This window comes from Ambystoma mexicanum, chromosome 5q, assembly GCF_040938575.1.
Source record: "Ambystoma mexicanum isolate Mex_15411 chromosome 5q, UKY_AmexF1_1, whole genome shotgun sequence".
NCBI lineage: Eukaryota > Metazoa > Chordata > Amphibia > Caudata > Ambystomatidae > Ambystoma > Ambystoma mexicanum.
Window position 1 is genome coordinate 9,177,647 of NC_090933.1, and position 25,584 is coordinate 9,203,230.

Sequence of the window (25,584 nt, forward strand, 5' to 3'; positions counted from 1 at the left end):
ATATCATATCTCATGCTATCCGAAGGGTCTCAGGATTGGATTGGGAAGGAGTTGGATATCTCATCTCATGTTATAGGAAGGGTCTCAGGATTGGAATGGGAAGGATTTGGCTATCACATCTCATGTTATAGGAAGGGTCTCAGGTTTGTTTTTAGAAGCATTGAGATATCGCATCTCATGTTATAGGACAGTCTCAGGTTTGGTATTAGACGCATTGAGATATCATATCTCATGGTATAGGACGGGTCTCAGGATTGGAATGGGAAGGAGTTGGATATCACATCTCATGCTATAGGTAGGGTCTCAGGATTGGAATGGGAAGGATTTGGATATCAAATCTCATGTTATAGGAAGTGTCTCAGGTTTGTTATTAGAAGCATTGAGATATCACATCTCATGTTATAGGACAGTCTCAGGTTTGGTATTAGAAGCATTGAGATATCACATCTCATGGTATAGGACGGGTCTCAGGATTGGAATGGGAAGGAGTTGGATATCACATATCATGCTATAGGAAGGGTCTCAGGATTGGAATGGGAAGTCGTTTGATATCACATCTCATGCCATAGGAAGGTCTCAGGTATGGTAGAAGCATTAAGAAATCATATCTCATGCAATCGGAAGGGTCTCAGGATTGGATTGGGAAGGAGTTGGATATCCCATCTCATGCTATAGGACGGGTCACAGGTTGGAATTGGAAGGAGTTGGATATCACATATGCTATCGGAAGGGTCTCAGGATTGGATTGGGAAGGAGTTGGATATCACATCTCATGTTATAGGAAGGGCCTCAAGATTGGAATGGGAAGGACTTGGATATCACATCTCATGTTATAGGAAGGGTCTCAGGTTTGTTATTAGAAGCATTGAGATATCACATCTCATGTTATAGGACAGTCTCAGGTTTGGTATTAGAAGCATTGAGATATCATATCTCATGGTATAGGACGGGTCTCGGGATTGGAATGGGAAGGAGTTGGATATCACATCTCATGCTATAGGAAGGGTCTCAGGATTGGAATGGGAAGGATTTGGATATCACATCTCATGTTATAGGAAGGGTCTCAGGTTTGTTATTAGAAGCATTGAGATATCACATCTCATGTTATAGGACAGTCTCAGGTTTGGTATTAGAAGCATTGAGATATCACATCTCATGGTATAGGACGGGTCTCAGGATTGGAATGGGAAGGAGTTTGATATCACATCTCATGCCATAGGAAGGTCTTCTCAGGTATGGTAGAAGCATTAAGATATCACATCTCATGCTATCGGAAGGGTCTCAGGATTGGATTGGGAAGGAGTTGGATATCACATCTCATGTTATAGGAAGGGTCTCAGGATTGGATGGGAAGAGTTGGATATCACATCTCTTGCTATAGGAAGGGTCTCAGGTTTGGTAGAAGCATTGAGATATCACATCTCATGCTATTTGAAGGGTCTCAGGATTGGAATGGGAAGGAGTTGGATATCACATCTCGTGATAAAGGAAGGGTCTCAGGTTTGGAAGGGGAAGGATTTGGATATCACATCTCATGTTATAGGAAGGGTCTCAGGTTTGTTATTAAAATCATTGAGATATCACATCTCATGTTATAGGACAGTCTCAGGTTTGGTATTAGAAGCATTGAGATATAACATCTCATAGTATAGGACGGGTGTCAGGATTGGAATGGGAAGGAGTTGGATATAACATCTCATGCTATAGGAAGGGTCTCATGTTTGGTAGAAGCATTGAGATATCACATCTCATGCTATCGGAAAGGTCTCAGGATTGGATTGGGAAGGAGTTGGATATCACATCTCATGTTATAGGAAGGATCTCAGGTTTGGTATTAATAGCATTGAGATATCACATCCCATGCTATAGGAAGGGTCTCAGGATTGGAATGGGAAGGAGTTGGATATCACATCTCATGCTATAGGAAGGGTCTCAGGTTTGGTAGAAGCATTAGGATATCACATCTCATGCTATAGGAAGGGTCTCAGGATTGTAATGGGAAGGATTTGGATATCACATCTCATGCTAAAGGAAGGGTCTCAGGTTTGGAAGGGGAAGGATTTGGATATCACATCTCAATTTATAGGACGGGTCTGTGGTTTGGTATTAGAAGCATTGAGATATCATATCTCATGCTATCGGAAGGGTCTCAGGATTGGATTGGGAAGGAGTTGGATATCACATCTTATGTTATAGGAAGGGTCTCAGGATTGGAATGGGAAGGATTTGAATATCACATCTCATGTTATAGGAAGGGTCTCAGGTTTGTTATTAGAAGCAATGAGATATCATATCTTATGCTATCGGAAGGGTCTCAGGATTGGATTGGGAAGGAGTTGGATATCACATCTCATGTTACAGGAAGGGTCTCAGGATTGGAATGGGAAGGAGTTGGATATCATATCTCATGCTATAGGAAGGGTCACAGGTTGGAATTGGAAGGAGTTGGATATCACATCTCATGCTATCGGAAGGGTCTCGGGATTGGAATGGGAAGGAGTTGGATATCACATCTCATGCTATAGGGAGGGTCTCAGGTTTGATATTAGAAGCATTGAGATATCATATCTCATGCTATCGGAAGGGTCTCAGGATTGGATTGGGAAGGAGTTGGATATCACATCTCATGTTATAGGAAGGGTCTCAGGATTGGATGGAAAGAGTTGGATATCACATCTCATGCTATAGGAAGGGTCTCAGGTTTGGTAGAAGCATTGGGATATCACATCTCATGCTATAGGAAGGGTCTCAGGATTGGAATGGGAAGGAGTTGGATATCACATCTCATGATAAAGGAAGGGTCTCAGGTTTGGAAGGGGAAGGATTTGGATATCACATCTCAAGTTATAGGACGGGTCTGTGGTTTGGTATTAGAAGCATTGAGACATCACATCTCATGTTATAGGAGAGTCTCAGGTTTGGTATTAGAAGCATTGAGATATCACATCTCATAGTATAGGACGGGTCTCAGGATTGGAATTGGAAAGAGCTGGATATCACATCTCATGTTGTAGGAAGGGTCTCAGGTTTGTTATTAGAAGCATTGAGATATCACATCTCATGTTATAGGACAGTCTCAGGTTTGGTTTTAGAAGCATTGAGATATAACATCTCATAGTATAGGACGGGTCTCAGGATTGGAATTGGAACGAGTTGGATATCACATCTCAAGTTATAGGAAGGGTATCAGGATTGGAATGGGAAGGACTTTGATATCACATCTCACGCTATAGGGAGGGTCTCAGGTTTGGTATTAGAAGCATTGAGATATCACATCTCATGCTATCGGAAGGGTCTCAGGATTGGATTGGGAAGGAGTTGGATATCACATCTCATGTTATAGGAAGGGTCTCACGATTGGATGGGAACAGTTGGAAATCACATCTCATGTTATAGGAAGGGTATCAGGATTGGAATGGGAAGGACTTTGATATCACATCTCACGCTATAGGGAGGTCTCAGGTTTGGTATTAGAAGCATTGAGATATCACATCTCATGCTATTGGAAGGGTCTCAGGATTGGATTGGGAAGGAGTTGGATATCACATCTCATGTTATAGGAAGGGTCTCAGGATTGGATGGGAAGAGTTGGATATCACATCTCATGCTATAGGAAGGGTCTCAGGTTTGGTAGAAGCATTGGGATATCACATCTCATGCTATAGGAAGGGTCTCAGGATTGGAATGGGAAGGAGTTGGATATCACATCTCATGCTAAAGGAAGGGTCTCAGATTTGGAAGGGGAAGGATTTGGATATCACATTTCAAGTTATAGGACGGGTCTGTGGTTTGTTATTAGAAGCATTGAGATATCACATCTCATGTTATAGGACAGTCTCAGGTTTGGTATTAGAAGCATTGAGATATCATATCTCATGGTATAGTATGGGTCTCAGGATTGGAATGGGAAGGAGTTGGATATCACATCTCATGTTATAGGAAGGATCTCAGGTTTGGTATTAATAGCATTGAGATATCACATCTCATGCTATAGGAAGGGTCTCAGGATTGGAATGGGAAGGAGTTGGATATCACATCTCATGCTAAAGGAAGGGTCTCAGATTTGGAAGGGGAAGGATTTGGATATCACATTTCAAGTTATAGGACGGGTCTGTGGTTTGTTATTAGAAGCATTGAGATATCACATCTCATGTTATAGGACAGTCTCAGGTTTGGTATTAGAAGCATTGAGATATCATATCTCATGGTATAGTATGGGTCTCAGGATTGGAATGGGAAGGAGTTGGATATCACATCTCATGTTATAGGAAGGATCTCAGGTTTGGTATTAATAGCATTGAGATATCACATCTCATGCTATAGGGAGGGTCTCAGGTTTGATATTAGAAGCATTGAGATATCATATCTCATGCTATCGGAAGGGTCTCAGGATTGGATTGGGAAGGAGTTGGATATCACATCTCATGTTATAGGAAGGGTCTCAGGATTGGATGGAAAGAGTTGGATATCACATCTCATGCTATAGGAAGGGTCTCAGGTTTGGTAGAAGCATTGGGATATCACATCTCATGCTATAGGAAGGGTCTCAGGATTGGAATGGGAAGGAGTTGGATATCACATCTCATGATAAAGGAAGGGTCTCAGGTTTGGAAGGGGAAGGATTTGGATATCACATCTCAAGTTATAGGACGGGTCTGTGGTTTGGTATTAGAAGCATTGAGACATCACATCTCATGTTATAGGAGAGTCTCAGGTTTGGTATTAGAAGCATTGAGATATCACATCTCATAGTATAGGACGGGTCTCAGGATTGGAATTGGAAAGAGCTGGATATCACATCTCATGTTGTAGGAAGGGTCTCAGGTTTGTTATTAGAAGCATTGAGATATCACATCTCATGTTATAGGACAGTCTCAGGTTTGGTTTTAGAAGCATTGAGATATAACATCTCATAGTATAGGACGGGTCTCAGGATTGGAATTGGAACGAGTTGGATATCACATCTCAAGTTATAGGAAGGGTATCAGGATTGGAATGGGAAGGACTTTGAAATCACATCTCACGCTATAGGGAGGGTCTCAGGTTTGGTATTAGAAGCATTGAGATATCACATCTCATGCTATCGGAAGGGTCTCAGGATTGGATTGGGAAGGAGTTGGATATCACATCTCATGTTATAGGAAGGGTCTCACGATTGGATGGGAACAGTTGGAAATCACATCTCATGTTATAGGAAGGGTATCAGGATTGGAATGGGAAGGACTTTGATATCACATCTCACGCTATAGGGAGGTCTCAGGTTTGGTATTAGAAGCATTGAGATATCACATCTCATGCTATTGGAAGGGTCTCAGGATTGGATTGGGAAGGAGTTGGATATCACATCTCATGTTATAGGAAGGGTCTCAGGATTGGATGGGAAGAGTTGGATATCACATCTCATGCTATAGGAAGGGTCTCAGGTTTGGTAGAAGCATTGGGATATCACATCTCATGCTATAGGAAGGGTCTCAGGATTAGAATGGGAAGGAGTTGGATATCACATCTCATGCTAAAGGAAGGGTCTCAGATTTGGAAGGGGAAGGATTTGGATATCACATTTCAAGTTATAGGACGGGTCTGTGGTTTGTTATTAGAAGCATTGAGATATCACATCTCATGTTATAGGACAGTCTCAGGTTTGGTATTAGAAGCATTGAGATATCATATCTCATGGTATAGTATGGGTCTCAGGATTGGAATGGGAAGGAGTTGGATATCACATCTCATGTTATAGGAAGGTTCTCAGGTTTGGTATTAATAGCATTGAGATATCACATCTCATGCTATAGGAAGGGTCTCAGGATTGGAATGGGAAGGAGTTGTATATCACATCTCATGCTATAGGGAGGGTCTCAGGTTTGGTATTAGAAACATTGAGATATCTCATCTCATGGTATAGGAAGGGTCTCAGGATTGGAATCGGAAGGAGTTGGATATGACATCTCATGTTATAGGAAGGGTCTCAGGTTTGGTATTAGAAGCACTGAGATATCAAATCTCATGCTAAATGAAGGGACGCAGGATTGGAATGGGAAGGAGTTGGATATCACATCTCATGTTATAGGAAGGGTCTCAGGTTTGTTATTAGAAGCAATGAGATATCATATCTTATGCTATCGGAAGGGTCTCAGGATTGGATTGGGAAGGAGTTGGATATCACATCTCATGTTACAGGAAGGGTCTCAGGATTGGAATTGGAAGGAGTTGGATATCATATCTCATGCTATAGGAAGGGTCACAGGTTGGAATTGGAAGGAGTTGGATATCACATCTCATGCTATCGGAAGGGTCTCAGGATTGGAATGGGAAGGAGTTGGATATCACATCTCATGCTATAGGGTGGGTCTCAGGTTTGATATTAGAAGCATTGAGATATCATATCTCATGCTATCGGAAGGGTCTCAGGATTGAATTGGGAAGAAGTTGGATATCACATCTCATGTTATAGGAAGGGTCTCAGGATTGGATGGGAAGAGTTGGATATCACATCTCATGCTATAGGAAGGGTCTCAGGTTTGGTAGAAGCATTGGGATATCACATCTCATGCTATAGGAAGGGTCTCAGGATTGGAATGGGAAGGAGTTGGATATCACATCTCATGATAAAGGAAGGATCTCAGGTTTGGAAGGGGAAGGATTTGGATATCACATCTCAAGTTATAGGACGGGTCTGTGGTTTGGTATTAGAAGCATTGAGATATCACATCTCATGTTATAGGACAGTCTCAGGTTTGGTATTAGAAGCATTGAGATATCACATCTCATAGTATAGGACGGGTCTCAGGATTGGAATTGGAAAGAGTTGGATATCACATCTCATGTTATAGGAAGGGTCTCAGGTTTGTTATTGGAAGCATTGAGATATCACATCTCATGTTATAGGACAGTCTCAGGTTTGGTTTTAGAAGCATTGAGATATAACATCTCATAGTATAGGACGGGTCTCAGGATTGGAATTGGAACGAGTTGGATATCACATCTCAAGTTATAGGAAGGGTATCAGGATTGGAATGGGAAGGACTTTGATATCACATCTCACGCTATAGGGAGGGTCTCAGGTTTGGCATTAGAAGCATTGAGATATCACATCTTATGCTATTGGAAGGGTCTCAGGATTGGATTGGGAAGGAGTTGGATATCACATCTCATGTTATAGGAAGGGTCTCAGGATTGGATGGGAAGAGTTGGATATCACATCTCATGCTATAGGAAGGGTCTCAGGTTTGGTAGAAGCATTGGGATATCACATCTCATGCTATAGGAAGGGTCTCAGGATTGGAATGGGAAGGAGTTGGATATCACATCTCATGCTAAAGGAAGGGTCTCAGGTTTGGAAGGGGAAGGATTTGGATATCACATCTCAAGTTATAGGACGGGTCTGTGGTTTGTTATTAGAAGCATTGAGATATCACATCTCATGTTATAGGACAGTCTCAGGTTTGGTATTAGAAGCATTGAGATATCATATCTCATGGTATAGTACGGGTCTCAGGATTGGAATGGGAAGGAGTTGGATATCACATCTCATGTTATAGGAAGGATCTCAGGTTTGGTATTAATAGCATTGAGATATCACATCTCATGCTATAGGAAGGGTCTCAGGATTGGAATGGGAAGGAGTTGTATATCACATCTCATGCTATAGGGAGGGTCTCATGTTTGGTATTAGAAACATTGAGATATCACATCTCATGCTATAGGAAGGGTCTCAGGATTGGAATGGGAAGGAGTTGGATATCACATCTCATGCTATAGGAAGGGTCTCAGGTTTGGTAGAAGCATTGAGATATCACATCTCATGCTATAGGAAGGGCCTCATGATTGGAATGGGAAGGAGTTGGATATCACATCTCAGGCTATGGGAAGGGTCAAAGGATTGGAATGGGAAGGAGTTGGATATCACATCTCATGCTATAGGGAGGGTCTCAGGTTTGGTATTAATAGCATTGAGATATCACATCTTATGCTATAGGAAGGGTCTCAGGATTGGATGGGAAGGAGTGGATTTCACATTTCATGCTATAGGAAGGGTCTCAGGTTTGGTAGAAGCATTGAGATATCACATCTCATGCTATAGGAAGGGCCTCATGATTGGAATGGGAAGGAGTTGGATATCACATCTCATGCTATCGGAAGGGTCTCAGGTTTGATATTAGAAGCATTGAGATAGCATATCTCATGCTATCATAAGGGTCTCAGGATAGGAATGGGAAGGAGTTGGATATCACATCTCATGCTATAGGAAGGGTCTCATGATTGGATTGGGAAGGAGTTGGATATCCCATCTCATGCTATAGGAAGGGTCACAGGTTGGAATTGGAAGGAGTTGGATATCACATCTCATGTTATAGGAAGGGTATCAGGATTGGAATGGGAAGGACTTTGATATCACATCTCGCTATAGGGAGGGTCTCAGGTTTGGTATTAGAAGCATTGAGATATCACATCTCATGCTATCATAAGGGTCTCAGGATAGGAATGGGAAGGAGTTGGATATCACATCTCATGCTATAGGAAGGGTCTCATGATTGGAATGGGAAGGATTTGGATATCACATCTCATGTTATAGGAAGGGTCTCAGGTTTGTTATTAGAAGCATTGAGATATATCTCATGCTATCGGAAGGGTCTCAGGATTGGATTGGGAAGGAGTTGGATATCACACCTCATGTTATAGGAAGGGTCTCAGGTTTGGTATTAGAAGCATTGAGATATCACATCTCATGCTATCGGAAGGGTCACAGGTTGGAATTAGAAGGAGTTGGATATCACATCTCATGCTATCGGAAGGGTCTCAGGATTGGAATGGGAAGGAGTTGGATATCACATCTCATGTTATAGGGAGGGTCTCAGGTTTGATATTAGAAGCATTGAGATAGCATATCTCATGCTATCGGAAGGGTCTCAGGATTGGATTGGGAAGGAGTTCGATATCACATCTCATGTTATAGGACGGGTCTGTGGTTTGGTATTAGAAGCATTGAGATATCATATCTCATGCTATCGGAAGGGTCACAGGTTGGAATTGGAAGGAGTTGGATATCACATCTCATGCTATCGGAAGGGTCTCAGGATTGGATGGGAAGAGTTGGATATCACATCTCATGCTATAGGAAGGGTCTCGGGTTTGGTAGAAGCATTGGGTTATCACATCTCATGCTATAGGAAGGGTCTCAGGATTGGAATGGGAAGGAGTTGGATATCACATCTCATGCTAAAGGAAGGGTCTCAGGATTGGATTGGGAAGGAGTTGGATATCACATCTCAAGTTATAGGACGGGTCTGTGGTTTGGTATTAGAAGCATTGAGATATCATATCTCATGCTATCAGAATGGTCTCAGGATTGTATTGGGAAGGAGTTGGATATCACATATGTTATAGGAAGGCTCTCAGGTTTGTTATTAGAAGCATTGAGATATCACATCTCATGTTATAGGACAGTCTCAGGTTTGGTATTAGAAGCATTGAGATATCATATCTCATGGTATAGGACGGGTCTCAGGATTGGAATGGGAAGGAGTTGGATATGACATCTCATGCTAAAGGAAGGGTCTCAGGTTTGGAAGGGGAAGGATTTGGATATCACTCTCAATTTATAGGACGGGTCTGTGGTTTGGTATTAGAAGCATTGATATATCATATCTCATGCTATCCGAAGGGTCTCAGGATTGGAATGGGAAGGATTTGGATATCACATCTCATGTTATAGGAAGTGTCTCAGGTTTGTTATTAGAAGCATTGAGATATCACATCTCATGTTATAGGACAGTCTCAGGTTTGGTATTAGAAGCATTGAGATATCACATCTCATAGTATAGGACGGGTCTCAGGATTGGAATTGGAAAGAGCTGGATATCACATCTCATGTTGTAGGAAGGGTCTCACGTTTGTTATTAGAAGCATTGAGATATCACATCTCATGTTATAGGACAGTCTCAGGTTTGGTTTTAGAAGCATTGAGATATAACATCTCATAGTATAGGACGGGTCTCAGGATTGGAATTGGAACGAGTTGGATATCACATCTCAAGTTATAGGAAGGGTATCAGGATTGGAATGGGAAGGACTTTGATATCACATCTCACGCTATAGGGAGGGTCTCAGGTTTGGTATTAGAAGCATTGAGATATCACATCTCATGCTATCGGAAGGGTCTCAGGATTGGATTGGGAAGGAGTTGGATATCACATCTCATGTTATAGGAAGGGTCTCACGATTGGATGGGAAAAGTTGGAAATCACATCTCATGTTATAGGAAGGGTATCAGGATTGGAATGGGAAGGACTTTGATATCACATCTCACGCTATAGGGAGGTCTCAGGTTTGGTATTAGAAGCATTGAGATATCACATCTCATGCTATTGGAAGGGTCTCAGGATTGGATTGGGAAGGAGTTGGATATCACATCTCATGTTATAGGAAGGGTCTCAGGATTGGATGGGAAGAGTTGGATATCACATCTCATGCTATAGGAAGGGTCTCAGGTTTGGTAGAAGCATTGGGATATCACATCTCATGCTATAGGAAGGGTCTCAGGATTGGAATGGGAAGGAGTTGGATATCACATCTCATGCTAAAGGAAGGGTCTCAGATTTGGAAGGGGAAGGATTTGGATATCACATTTCAAGTTATAGGACGGGTCTGTGGTTTGTTATTAGAAGCATTGAGATATCACATCTCATGTTATAGGACAGTCTCAGGTTTGGTATTAGAAGCATTGAGATATCATATCTCATGGTATAGTATGGGTCTCAGGATTGGAATGGGAAGGAGTTGGATATCACATCTCATGTTATAGGAAGGATCTCAGGTTTGGTATTAATAGCATTGAGATATCACATCTCATGCTATAGGAAGGGTCTCAGGATTGGAATGGGAAGGAGTTGTATATCACATCTCATGCTATAGGGAGGGTCTCAGGTTTGTTATTAGAAACATTGAGATATCTCATCTCATGGTATAGGAAGGGTCTCAGGATTGGAATCGGAAGGAGTTGGATATGACATCTCATGTTATAGGAAGGGTCTCAGGTTTGGTATTAGAAGCACTGAGATATCAAATCTCATGCTAAATGAAGGGACGCAGGATTGGAATGGGAAGGAGTTGGATATCACATCTCATGTTATAGGAAGGGTCTCAGGTTTGTTATTAGAAGCAATGAGATATCATATCTTATGCTATCGGAAGGGTCTCAGGATTGGATTGGGAAGGAGTTGGATATCACATCTCATGTTACAGGAAGGGTCTCAGGATTGGAATGGGAAGGAGTTGGATATCATATCTCATGCTATAGGAAGGGTCACAGGTTGGAATTGGAAGGAGTTGGATATCACATCTCATGCTATCGGAAGGGTCTCAGGATTGGAATGGGAAGGAGTTGGATATCACATCTCATGCTATAGGGTGGGTCTCAGGTTTGATATTAGAAGCATTGAGATATCATATCTCATGCTATCGGAAGGGTCTCAGGATTGAATTGGGAAGAAGTTGGATATCACATCTCATGTTATAGGAAGGGTCTCAGGATTGGATGGGAAGAGTTGGATATCACATCTCATGCTATAGGAAGGGTCTCAGGTTTGGTAGAAGCATTGGGATATCACATCTCATGCTATAGGAAGGGTCTCAGGATTGGAATGGGAAGGAGTTGGATATCACATCTCATGATAAAGGAAGGATCTCAGGTTTGGAAGGGGAAGGATTTGGATATCACATCTCAAGTTATAGGACGGGTCTGTGGTTTGGTATTAGAAGCATTGAGATATCACATCTCATGTTATAGGACAGTCTCAGGTTTGGTATTAGAAGCATTGAGATATCACATCTCATAGTATAGGACGGGTCTCAGGATTGGAATTGGAAAGAGTTGGATATCACATCTCATGTTATAGGAAGGGTCTCAGGTTTGTTATTGGAAGCATTGAGATATCACATCTCATGTTATAGGACAGTCTCAGGTTTGGTTTTAGAAGCATTGAGATATAACATCTCATAGTATAGGACGGGTCTCAGGATTGGAATTGGAACGAGTTGGATATCACATCTCAAGTTATAGGAAGGGTATCAGGATTGGAATGGGAAGGACTTTGATGTCACATCTCACGCTATAGGGAGGGTCTCAGGTTTGGCATTAGAAGCATTGAGATATCACATCTTATGCTATTGGAAGGGTCTCAGGATTGGATTGGGAAGGAGTTGGATATCACATCTCATGTTATAGGAAGGGTCTCAGGATTGGATGGGAAGAGTTGGATATCACATCTCATGCTATAGGAAGGGTCTCAGGTTTGGTAGAAGCATTGGGATATCACATCTCATGCTATAGGAAGGGTCTCAGGATTGGAATGGGAAGGAGTTGGATATCACATCTCATGCTAAAGGAAGGGTCTCAGGTTTGGAAGGGGAAGGATTTGGATATCACATCTCAAGTTATAGGACGGGTCTGTGGTTTGTTATTAGAAGCATTGAGATATCACATCTCATGTTATAGGACAGTCTCAGGTTTGGTATTAGAAGCATTGAGATATCATATCTCATGGTATAGTACGGGTCTCAGGATTGGAATGGGAAGGAGTTGGATATCACATCTCATGTTATAGGAAGGATCTCAGGTTTGGTATTAATAGCATTGAGATATCACATCTCATGCTATAGGAAGGGTCTCAGGATTGGAATGGGAAGGAGTTGTATATCACATCTCATGCTATAGGGAGGGTCTCATGTTTGGTATTAGAAAAATTGAGATATCACATCTCATGCTATAGGAAGGGTCTCAGGATTGGAATGGGAAGGAGTTGGATATCACATCTCATGCTATAGGAAGGGTCTCAGGTTTGGTAGAAGCATTGAGATATCACATCTCATGCTATAGGAAGGGCCTCATGATTGGAATGGGAAGGAGTTGGATATCACATCTCAGGCTATGGGAAGGGTCAAAGGATTGGAATGGGAAGGAGTTGGATATCACATCTCATGCTATAGGGAGGGTCTCAGGTTTGGTATTAATAGCATTGAGATATCACATCTTATGCTATAGGAAGGGTCTCAGGATTGGATGGGAAGGAGTGGATTTCACATTTCATGCTATAGGAAGGGTCTCAGGTTTGGTAGAAGCATTGAGATATCACATCTCATGCTATAGGAAGGGCCTCATGATTGGAATGGGAAGGAGTTGGATATCACATCTCATGCTATCGGAAGGGTCTCAGGATTGGATTGGGAAGGAGTTGGATATCCCATCTCATGCTATAGGAAGGGTCACAGGTTGGAATTGGAAGGAGTTGGATATCACATCTCATGTTATAGGAAGGGTATCAGGATTGGAATGGGAAGGACTTTGATATCACATCTCGCTATAGGGAGGGTCTCAGGTTTGGTATTAGAAGCATTGAGATATCACATCTCATGCTATAGGACAGTCTCAGGTTTGGTATTAGAAGCATTGAGATATCATATCTCATGGTATAGTATGGGTCTCAGGATTGGAATGGGAAGGAGTTGGATATCACATCTCATGTTATAGGAAGGATCTCAGGTTTGGTATTAATAGCATTGAGATATCACATCTCATGCTATAGGAAGGGTCTCAGGATTGGAATGGGAAGGAGTTGTATATCACATCTCATGCTATAGGGAGGGTCTCAGGTTTGGTATTAGAAACATTGAGATATCTCATCTCATGGTATAGGAAGGGTCTCAGGATTGGAATCGGAAGGAGTTGGATATGACATCTCATGTTATAGGAAGGGTCTCAGGTTTGGTATTAGAAGCACTGAGATATCAAATCTCATGCTAAATGAAGGGACGCAGGATTGGAATGGGAAGGAGTTGGATATCACATCTCATGTTATAGGAAGGGTCTCAGGTTTGTTATTAGAAGCAATGAGATATCATATCTTATGCTATCGGAAGGGTCTCAGGATTGGATTGGGAAGGAGTTGGATATCACATCTCATGTTACAGGAAGGGTCTCAGGATTGGAATGGGAAGGAGTTGGATATCATATCTCATGCTATAGGAAGGGTCACAGGTTGGAATTGGAAGGAGTTGGATATCACATCTCATGCTATCGGAAGGGTCTCAGGATTGGAATGGGAAGGAGTTGGATATCACATCTCATGCTATAGGGTGGGTCTCAGGTTTGATATTAGAAGCATTGAGATATCATATCTCATGCTATCGGAAGGGTCTCAGGATTGAATTGGGAAGAAGTTGGATATCACATCTCATGTTATAGGAAGGGTCTCAGGATTGGATGGGAAGAGTTGGATATCACATCTCATGCTATAGGAAGGGTCTCAGGTTTGGTAGAAGCATTGGGATATCACATCTCATGCTATAGGAAGGGTCTCAGGATTGGAATGGGAAGGAGTTGGATATCACATCTCATGATAAAGGAAGGATCTCAGGTTTGGAAGGGGAAGGATTTGGATATCACATCTCAAGTTATAGGACGGGTCTGTGGTTTGGTATTAGAAGCATTGAGATATCACATCTCATGTTATAGGACAGTCTCAGGTTTGGTATTAGAAGCATTGAGATATCACATCTCATAGTATAGGACGGGTCTCAGGATTGGAATTGGAAAGAGTTGGATATCACATCTCATGTTATAGGAAGGGTCTCAGGTTTGTTATTGGAAGCATTGAGATATCACATCTCATGTTATAGGACAGTCTCAGGTTTGGTTTTAGAAGCATTGAGATATAACATCTCATAGTATAGGACGGGTCTCAGGATTGGAATTGGAACGAGTTGGATATCACATCTCAAGTTATAGGAAGGGTATCAGGATTGGAATGGGAAGGACTTTGATGTCACATCTCACGCTATAGGGAGGGTCTCAGGTTTGGCATTAGAAGCATTGAGATATCACATCTTATGCTATTGGAAGGGTCTCAGGATTGGATTGGGAAGGAGTTGGATATCACATCTCATGTTATAGGAAGGGTCTCAGGATTGGATGGGAAGAGTTGGATATCACATCTCATGCTATAGGAAGGGTCTCAGGTTTGGTAGAAGCATTGGGATATCACATCTCATGCTATAGGAAGGGTCTCAGGATTGGAATGGGAAGGAGTTGGATATCACATCTCATGCTAAAGGAAGGGTCTCAGGTTTGGAAGGGGAAGGATTTGGATATCACATCTCAAGTTATAGGACGGGTCTGTGGTTTGTTATTAGAAGCATTGAGATATCACATCTCATGTTATAGGACAGTCTCAGGTTTGGTATTAGAAGCATTGAGATATCATATCTCATGGTATAGTACGGGTCTCAGGATTGGAATGGGAAGGAGTTGGATATCACATCTCATGTTATAGGAAGGATCTCAGGTTTGGTATTAATAGCATTGAGATATCACATCTCATGCTATAGGAAGGGTCTCAGGATTGGAATGGGAAGGAGTTGTATATCACATCTCATGCTATAGGGAGGGTCTCATGTTTGGTATTAGAAAAATTGAGATATCACATCTCATGCTATAGGAAGGGTCTCAGGATTGGAATGGGAAGGAGTTGGATATCACATCTCATGCTATAGGAAGGGTCTCAGGTTTGGTAGAAGCATTGAGATATCACATCTCATGCTATAGGAAGGGCCTCATGATTGGAATGGGAAGGAGTTGGATATCACATCTCAGGCTATGGGAAGGGTCAAAGGATTGGAATGGGAAGGAGTTGGATATCACATCTCATGCTATAGGGAGGGTCTCAGGTTTGGTATTAATAGCATTGAGATATCACATCTTATGCTATAGGAAGGGTCTCAGGATTGGATGGGAAGGAGTGGATTTCACATTTCATGCTATAGGAAGGGTCTCAGGTTTGGTAGAAGCATTGAGATATCACATCTCATGCTATAGGAAGGGCCTCATGATTGGAATGGGAAGGAGTTGGATATCACATCTCATGCTATCGGAAGGGTCTCAGGATTGGATTGGGAAGGAGTTGGATATCCCATCTCATGCTATAGGAAGGGTCACAGGTTGGAATTGGAAGGAGTTGGATATCACATCTCATGTTATAGGAAGGGTATCAGGATTGGAATGGGAAGGACTTTGATATCACATCTCGCTATAGGGAGGGTCTCAGGTTTGGTATTAGAAGCATTGAGATATCACATCTCATGCTATCATAAGGGTCTCAGGATAGGAATGGGAAGGAGTTGGATATCACATCTCATGCTATAGGAAGGGTCTCATGATTGGAATGGGAAGGATTTGGATATCACATCTCATGTTATAGGAAGGGTCTCAGGTTTGTTATTAGAAGCATTGAGATATATCTCATGCTATCGGAAGGGTCTCAGGATTGGATTGGGAAGGAGTTGGATATCACACCTCATGTTATAGGAAGGGTCTCAGGTTTGGTATTAGAAGCATTGAGATATCACATCTCATGCTATCGGAAGGGTCACAGGTTGGAATTAGAAGGAGTTGGATATCACATCTCATGCTATCGGAAGGGTCTCAGGATTGGAATGGGAAGGAGTTGGATATCACATCTCATGTTATAGGGAGGGTCTCAGGTTTGATATTAGAAGCATTGAGATAGCATATCTCATGCTATCGGAAGGGTCTCAGGATTGGATTGGGAAGGAGTTCGATATCACATCTCATGTTATAGGACGGGTCTGTGGTTTGGTATTAGAAGCATTGAGATATCATATCTCATGCTATCGGAAGGGTCACAGGTTGGAATTGGAAGGAGTTGGATATCACATCTCATGCTATCGGAAGGGTCTCAGGATTGGATGGGAAGAGTTGGATATCACATCTCATGCTATAGGAAGGGTCTCGGGTTTGGTAGAAGCATTGGGTTATCACATCTCATGCTATAGGAAGGGTCTCAGGATTGGAATGGGAAGGAGTTGGATATCACATCTCATGCTAAAGGAAGGGTCTCAGGATTGGATTGGGAAGGAGTTGGATATCACATCTCAAGTTATAGGACGGGTCTGTGGTTTGGTATTAGAAGCATTGAGATATCATATCTCATGCTATCAGAATGGTCTCAGGATTGTATTGGGAAGGAGTTGGATATCACATATGTTATAGGAAGGCTCTCAGGTTTGTTATTAGAAGCATTGAGATATCACATCTCATGTTATAGGACAGTCTCAGGTTTGGTATTAGAAGCATTGAGATATCATATCTCATGGTATAGGACGGGTCTCAGGATTGGAATGGGAAGGAGTTGGATATGACATCTCATGCTAAAGGAAGGGTCTCAGGTTTGGAAGGGGAAGGATTTGGATATCACTCTCAATTTATAGGACGGGTCTGTGGTTTGGTATTAGAAGCATTGATATATCATATCTCATGCTATCCGAAGGGTCTCAGGATTGGAATGGGAAGGATTTGGATATCACATCTCATGTTATAGGAAGTGTCTCAGGTTTGTTATTAGAAGCATTGAGATATCACATCACATGTTATAGGACAGTCTCAGGTTTGGTATTAGAAGCATTGAGATATCACATCTCATGGTATAGGACGGGTCTCAGGATTGGAATGGGAAGGAGTTGGATATCACATATCATGCTATAGGAAGGGTCTCAGGATTGGAATGGGAAGTCGTTTGATATCACATCTCATGCCATAGGAAGGTCTCAGGTATGGTAGAAGCATTAAGAAATCATATCTCATGCAATCGGAAGGGTCTCAGGATTGGATTGGGAAGGAGTTGGATATCCCATCTCATGCTATAGGACGGGTCACAGGTTGGAATTGGAAGGAGTTGGATATCACATATGCTATCGGAAGGGTCTCAGGATTGGATTGGGAAGGAGTTGGATATCACATCTCATGTTATAGGAAGGGCCTCAAGATTGGAATGGGAAGGACTTGGATATCACATCTCATGTTATAGGAAGGGTCTCAGGTTTGTTATTAGAAGCATTGAGATATCACATCTCATGTTATAGGACAGTCTCAGGTTTGGTATTAGAAGCATTGAGATATCATATCTCATGGTATAGGACGGGTCTCGGGATTGGAATGGGAAGGAGTTGGATATCACATCTCATGCTATAGGAAGGGTCTCAGGATTGGAATGGGAAGGATTTGGATATCACATCTCATGTTATAGGAAGGGTCTCAGGTTTGTTATTAGAAGCATTGAGATATCACATCTCATGTTATAGGACAGTCTCAGGTTTGGTATTAGAAGCATTGAGATATCACATCTCATGGTATAGGACGGGTCTCAGGATTGGAATGGGAAGGAGTTTGATATCACATCTCATGCCATAGGAAGGTCTTCTCAGGTATGGTAGAAGCATTAAGATATCACATCTCATGCTATCGGAAGGGTCTCAGGATTGGATTGGGAAGGAGTTGGATATCACATCTCATGTTATAGGAAGGGTCTCAGGATTGGATGGGAAGAGTTGGATATCACATCTCATGCTATAGGAAGGGTCTCAGGTTTGGTAGAAGCATTGAGATATCACATCTCATGCTATTTGAAGGGTCTCAGGTTTGGAATGGGAAGGAGTTGGATATCACATCTCGTGATAAAGGAAGGGTCTCAGGTTTGGAAGGGGAAGGATTTGGATATCACATCTCATGTTATAGGAAGGGTCTCAGGTTTGTTATTAAAATCATTGAGATATCACATCTCATGTTATAGGACAGTCTCAGGTTTGGTATTAGAAGCATTGAGATATAACATCTCATAGTATAGGACGGGTGTCAGGATTGGAATGGGAAGGAGTTGGATATAACATCTCATGCTATAGGAAGGGTCTCAGGTTTGGTAGAAGCATTGAGATATCACATCTCATGCTATCGGAAAGGTCTCAGGATTGGATTGGGAAGGAGTTGGATATCACATCTCATGTTATAGGAAGGATCTCAGGTTTGGTATTAATAGCATTGAGATATCACATCCCATGCTATAGGAAGGGTCTCAGGATTGGAATGGGAAGGAGTTGGATATCACATCTCATGCTATAGGAAGGGTCTCAGGTTTGGTAGAAGCATTAGGATATCACATCTCATGCTATAGGAAGGGTCTCAGGATTGTAATGGGAAGGATTTGGATATCACATCTCATGCTAAAGGAAGGGTCTCAGGTTTGGAAGGGGAAGGATTTGGATATCACATCTCAATTTATAGGACGGGTCTGTGGTTTGGTATTAGAAGCATTGAGATATCATATCTCATGCTATCGGAAGGGTCTCAGGATTGGATTGGGAAGGAGTTGGATATCACATCTTATGTTATAGGAAGGGTCTCAGGATTGGAATGGGAAGGATTTGAATATCACATCTCATGTTATAGGAAGGGTCTCAGGTTTGTTATTAGAAGCAATGAGATATCATATCTTATGCTATCGGAAGGGTCTCAGGATTGGATTGGGAAGGAGTTGGATATCACATCTCATGTTACAGGAAGGGTCTCAGGATTGGAATGGGAAGGAGTTGGATATCATATCTCATGCTATAGGAAGGGTCACAGGTTGGAATTGGAAGGAGTTGGATATCACATCTCATGCTATCGGAAGGGTCTCAGGATTGGAATGGGAAGGAGTTGGATATCACATCTCATGCTATAGGGAGGGTCTCAGGTTTGATATTAGAAGCATTGAGATATCATATCTCATGCTATCGGAAGGGTCTCAGGATTGGATTGGGAAGGAGTTGGATATCACATCTCATGTTATAGGAAGGGTCTCAGGATTGGATGGAAAGAGTTGGATATCACATCTCATGCTATAGGAAGGGTCTCAGGTTTGGTAGACGCATTGGGATATCACATCTCATGCTATAGGAAGGGTCTCAGGATTGGAATGGGAAGGAGTTGGATATCACATCTCATGATAAAGGAAGGGTCTCAGGTTTGGAAGGGGAAGGATTTGGATATCACATCTCAAGTTATAGGACGGGTCTGTGGTTTGGTATTAGAAGCATTGAGATATCACATCTCATGTTATAGGACAGTCTCAGGTTTGGTATTAGAAGCATTGAGATATAACATCTCATAGTATAGGACGGGTCTCAGGATTGGAATTGGAAAGAGTTGGATATCACATCTCATGTTATAGGAAGGGTCTCAGGTTTGTTATTAGAAGCATTGAGATATCACATCTCATGTTATAGGACAGTCTCAGGTTTGGTATTAGAAGCATTGAGATATAACATCTCATAGTATAGGACGGGTCTCAGGATTGGAATTGGAAGGAGTTGGATATCACATCTCATGTTATAGGAAGGGTATCAGGATTGGAATGGGAAGGACTTTGATATCACATCTCACGCTATAGGGAGGGTCTCAGGTTTGGTATTAGAAGCATTGAGATATCACATCTCATGCTATCGGAAGGGTCTCAGGATTGGATTGGGAAGGAGTTGGATATCACATCTCATGTTATAGGAAGGGTCTCAGGATTGGATGGGAAGAGTTGGAAATCACATCTCATGTTATAGGAAGGGTATCAGGATTGGAATGGGAAGGACTTTGATATCACATCTCACGCTATAGGGAGGGTCTCAGGTTTGGTATTAGAAGCATTGAGATATCACATCTCATGCTATTGAAAGGGTCTCAGGATTGGATTGGGAAGGAGTTGGATATCACATCTCATGTTATAGGAAGGGTCTCAGGATTGGATGGGAAGAGTTGGATATCACATCTCATGCTATAGGAAGGGTCTCAGGTTTGGTAGAAGCATTGGGATATCACATCTCATGCTATAGGAAGGGTCTCAGGATTGGAATGGGAAGGAGTTGGATATCACATCTCATGCTAAAGGAAGGGTCTCAGGTTTGGAAGGGGAAGGATTTGGATATCACATCTCAAGTTATAGGACGGGTCTGTGGTTTGTTATTAGAAGCATTGAGATATCACATCTCATGTTATAGGACAGTCTCAGGTTTGGTATTAGAAGCATTGAGATATCATATCTCATGGTATAGTACGGGTCTCAGGATTGGAATGGGAAGGAGTTGGATATCACATCTCATGTTATAGGAAGGATCTCAGGTTTGGTATTAATAGCATTGAGATATCACATCTCATGCTATAGGAAGGGTCTCAGGATTGGAATGGGAAGGAGTTGTATATCACATCTCATGCTATAGGGAGGGTCTCAGGTTTGGTATTAGAAACATTGAGATATCTCATCTCATGGTATAGGAAGGGTCTCAGGATTGGAATCGGAAGGAGTTGGATATAACATCTCATGTTATAGGAAGGGTCTCAGGTTTGGTATTAGAAGCACTGAGATATCAAATCTCATGCTAAATGAAGGGACGCAGGATTGGAATGGGAAGGAGTTGGATATCACATTTCATGTTATAGGAATGATCCCAGGTTTGGTATTAAGAGCATTGAGATATCACATCTCATGCTATAGGAAGGGTCTCGGGATTGGAATCGGAAGGAGTTGGATATCACATCTCATGCTATAGGAAGGGTCTCAGGTTTGGTAGAAGCATTGAGATATCACATCTCATGCTATAGGAAGGGCCTCATGATTGGAATGGGAAGGAGTTGGATATCACATCTCAGGCTATGGGAAGGGTCAAAGGATTGGAATGGGAAGGAGATGGATATCACATCTCATGCTATAGGGAGGGTCTCAGGTTTTGTATTAATAGCATTGAGATATCACATCTCATGCTATAGGAAGGGTCTCAGGATTGGATGGGAAGGAGTGGATTTCACATTTCATGCTATAGGAAGGGTCTCAGGTTTGGTAGAAGCATTGAGATATCACATCTCATGCTATAGGAAGGGCCTCATGATTGGAATGGGAAGGAGTTGGATATCACATCTCATGCTATCGGAAGGGTCTCAGGATTGGATTGGGAAGGAGTTGGATATCCCATCTCATGCTATAGGAAGGGTCACAGGTTGGAATTGGAAGGAGTTGGATATCACATCTCATGTTATAGGAAGGGTATCAGGATTGGAATTGGAAGGACTTTGATATCACATCTCGCTATAGGGAGGGTCTCAGGTTTGGTATTAGAAGCATTGAGATATCACATCTCATGCTATCATAAGGGTCTCAGGATAGGAATGGGAAGGAGTTGGATATCACATCTCAGGCTATAGGAAGGGTCTCATGATTGGAATGGGAAGGATTTGGATATCACATCTCATGTTATAGGAAGGGTCTCAGGTTTGTTATTAGAAGCATTGAGATATATCTCATGCTATCGAAAGGGTCTCAGGATTGGATTGGGAAGGAGTTGGATATCACATCTCATGTTATAGGAAGGGTCTCAGGTTTGGTATTAGAAGCATTGAGATATCACATCTCATGCTATCGGAAGGGTCACAGGTTGGAATTGGAAGGAGTTGGATATCAGATCTCATGCTATCGGAAGGGTCTCAGGATTGGAATGGGAAGGAGTTGGATATCACATCTCATGCTATAGGGAGGGTCTCAGGTTTGATATTAGAAGCATTGAGATAGCATATCTCATGCTATCGGAAGGGTCTCAGGATTGGATTGGGAAGGAGTTGGATATCACATCTCATGTTATAGGACGGGTCTCAGGATTGGATGGGAAGAGTTGGATATCACATCTCATGCTATAGGAAGGGTCTCGGGTTTGGTAGAAGCATTGGGTTATCACATCTCATGCTATAGGAAGGGTCTCAGGATTGGAATGGGAAGGACTTGGATATCACATCTCATGCTAAAGGAAGGGTCTCAGGATTGGATTGGGAAGTAGTTGGATATCACATCTCAAGTTATAGGACGGGTCTGTGGTTTGGTATTAGAAGCATTGAGATATCATATCTCATGCTATCGGAAGGGTCTCAGGATTGTATTGGGAAGGAGTTGGATATTGTTAGGAAAGATTTCGTAATTGCAGGTAATTTTCCTTCCATGTGGCAACCTCTAAACTTGTTGCTGTTGTTTTTCACCTTGTTCTTGACTTTGCCAGAGAAGTGCAGCCTTCTGCCGCACTCCTCTGGGCTTTCGCTCCTTTTCTTATGGGGAAACTGACATGCCCTTAAGACAGTCAGTACCGGGGAACGCTGTTTCCCGTAGTTTCTTTCATCATGTTGCGGCTTTAGTGCAACATGACACAAGAGAGCATTGTAAGCTAAGTTACAGCTCTCTTGGGTCTCTAGCCTTCTACAGGCCCTAGATACTCGTTTAGGATTGTATTTGATCGGTGCAAGTCATTCAGGGACTGGAATGGTGTCAGCGATCGTTTTGTGTATTTTGAGCTCCTTTTGGCGTTCTAAGCACGTTTTTCGCGCTGAACCCAAAATGGGGCCTGGCTCCCAAAATGGCCAGACCACGAGGCTCCTTTGTCCTGTCCACTGACCGTCTTGCTCCCTTCACCTTCCCCAGGTCGAGCCGACCCGGGGCCTTCCTTATTTGGGCATGTACTTTCCCGCGAAACGTGGTTGCTTTCGCGGGCTTCTACATGTCTTTTGTGTGCCTCCAGGGTGTGGGCTGGGATGTCTGGTCCCAATACACATCCTGGGTGCCAGAGAGTCTAGGGTGGTGTGAATGCCTGGGACCACCGTGGTCCGTGATTGGTCCACGAATGGTGTGTGAGTTGATGAGCGGATCTTCCATTGGCTCCCCTCCGTTTTGGCGCGAAGGGAACCGTGAATAAGAAGGGGCTGGAAACACCACTACCATGTCGATCTCCTGAGTTCTAACGAACAAAGGAATACAGGAGCCAAGTATCCTGCAACCAAGAGGCTGGACCGAGGAATCGCTGGTGACCCGCTGAAGGACTCCTCCTTTGCACTGCTGTCGTCCTGTGAAACCCTTTCCTCCTTTGATCGAACCAGAAGGCCTGTACTGGTGCTTCGACCTTTGGAATAGCAGGAACAGCTATTCTCGGCGACTTCATCATCTCCTGCCAGTAAGCCTTCGGAAGCGTCTCTGGGCCATCCAGTTGACTGACCAGCTTACACGGGAGTCCTGCTCTGTAACCGCCGTCAGGTTGTGTTGTATTTCGAGTCCTGGTCACTCTCACACGCTTCGTACACTTGGCGTTCCCAAGTCTGAAGTGAGTAGTGTACATTTGGCTCGGATACACACGGCCGCTCCGTTGCCCTGCTGTGGTGACAAAACTGTGCAGGTTTCTTCGATTGGGACGTCTTTTTTCTCTACACGACGACGAGGCATTCCCGGCTCTTCTGAACCTGCCAGCTGCTGAAACTAACGTGGAGAAGCCTGGGTCTGCTTGCATCGGGGACCGGTGAGTAGTATAGCTAGGATCTGGTCGCCCTCCTGCAGTAGCCCATTGCTTTTCCCAGCTGTGTAAAAACAGCACCCTTTTGTCCGTACTCGCGCTCTGCTTCTGCTCACTGTGGAGGCTGCGCTTGAGTCGCGGAACCTGTTCTTCTTCTGTTGTGCACTAACCCGAACTGCCTGACTTCCTCCGAAGAGCTTCTCCTTTTGCCCGTTGGCACCAGCGCGTGCAGGTACTTTGAGCACAAGGCTCCACTCTTTGCAGGGCTCGGACTTCCATCTAGTTAGGTGCCTCTGAAGGCGAACTGAGTCTAAAGCATTATGGCACTGCCTGTTTTCTTTCCCTTTCAGGTGGACTACACATTTCGTGCATATAACGCTTGCGACTGTCGTATTTGTATATATATTGTGTTGATATGGTATGTGTTGGCTTAATATTGTGATATTGTGATTCTCTCGCTGCGGTCATTATTTTAAAGGCCTTAAAATAAATGTGTATATATTTTTGATATAACAACTGTTTGGAGTAGTTTGTAAGCGCTCTTGCTTTGTGTGCTCATTGCGGGCTTTCAGTCACCCTCACCCCTCTTGAGACCTAGTCTTGACCGCCGCGATCGCTACCTTGATTGGTCTGGCTCGTCCAGAGGTTACCCTGTTCCAAGTAATTAGGTTGGTCTTCTGAACTTCTGCGCCACCAGGACAGAGTTCAGAAATCCGTCTTAACAAATTGGTGTACAGCGGTGGGATACGACTGAAGGTATCCAGTGTTACGCACAAACTAAGGCATTTCAGGTAATTCCAACCAGGACACGTAGTGAATTGTTGTAGTATAACTTTAAAAAGGCCATAGTCCTATCTAACAGTATGGAAACAAATACCTTGTTAACTTTAAATGCTTCCAAATCAGAAACATTGAAGAAGATGTGTGCGGAGAGAGGTGTTTCCTCTCAAGGCACGAAATTGGAAATGATCCAAAGAATCGTGGCGTGGCAAGAAGCGCAGCTTGACGCTATAACTTCTGAGGACAGTGCGGAAGGTGGTGGGGCTGCTCTCACTGGTAGAACCGACGGTTCTGCCGCCGCACTGATCCATCGCGACCACGAGGACAGGGAGGACGAGATGTCTAATGTTTCCTCTGCCAGTGCTGATGGGGAGGCTATGCTTGAATTCAAGAAGCAAGAGCTGCGGTTTAGGCAGCAGGAGCTTGAATTCAGCATAGCCAAACTAAAAATCGAACAGGCAGAAAAACAAAAAGACAGGGATCACCAGTTGGAACTGGCCAAGCTTCAGTTTGCAAATGGGTCCAAGGGTCCTGGACATGGGTCTGGGGCCTCCTCTCATCCACGGTTTCCGAAAGATCTGCTCAGTGTGTATGAGGAAAGGAATGACATTATGGACT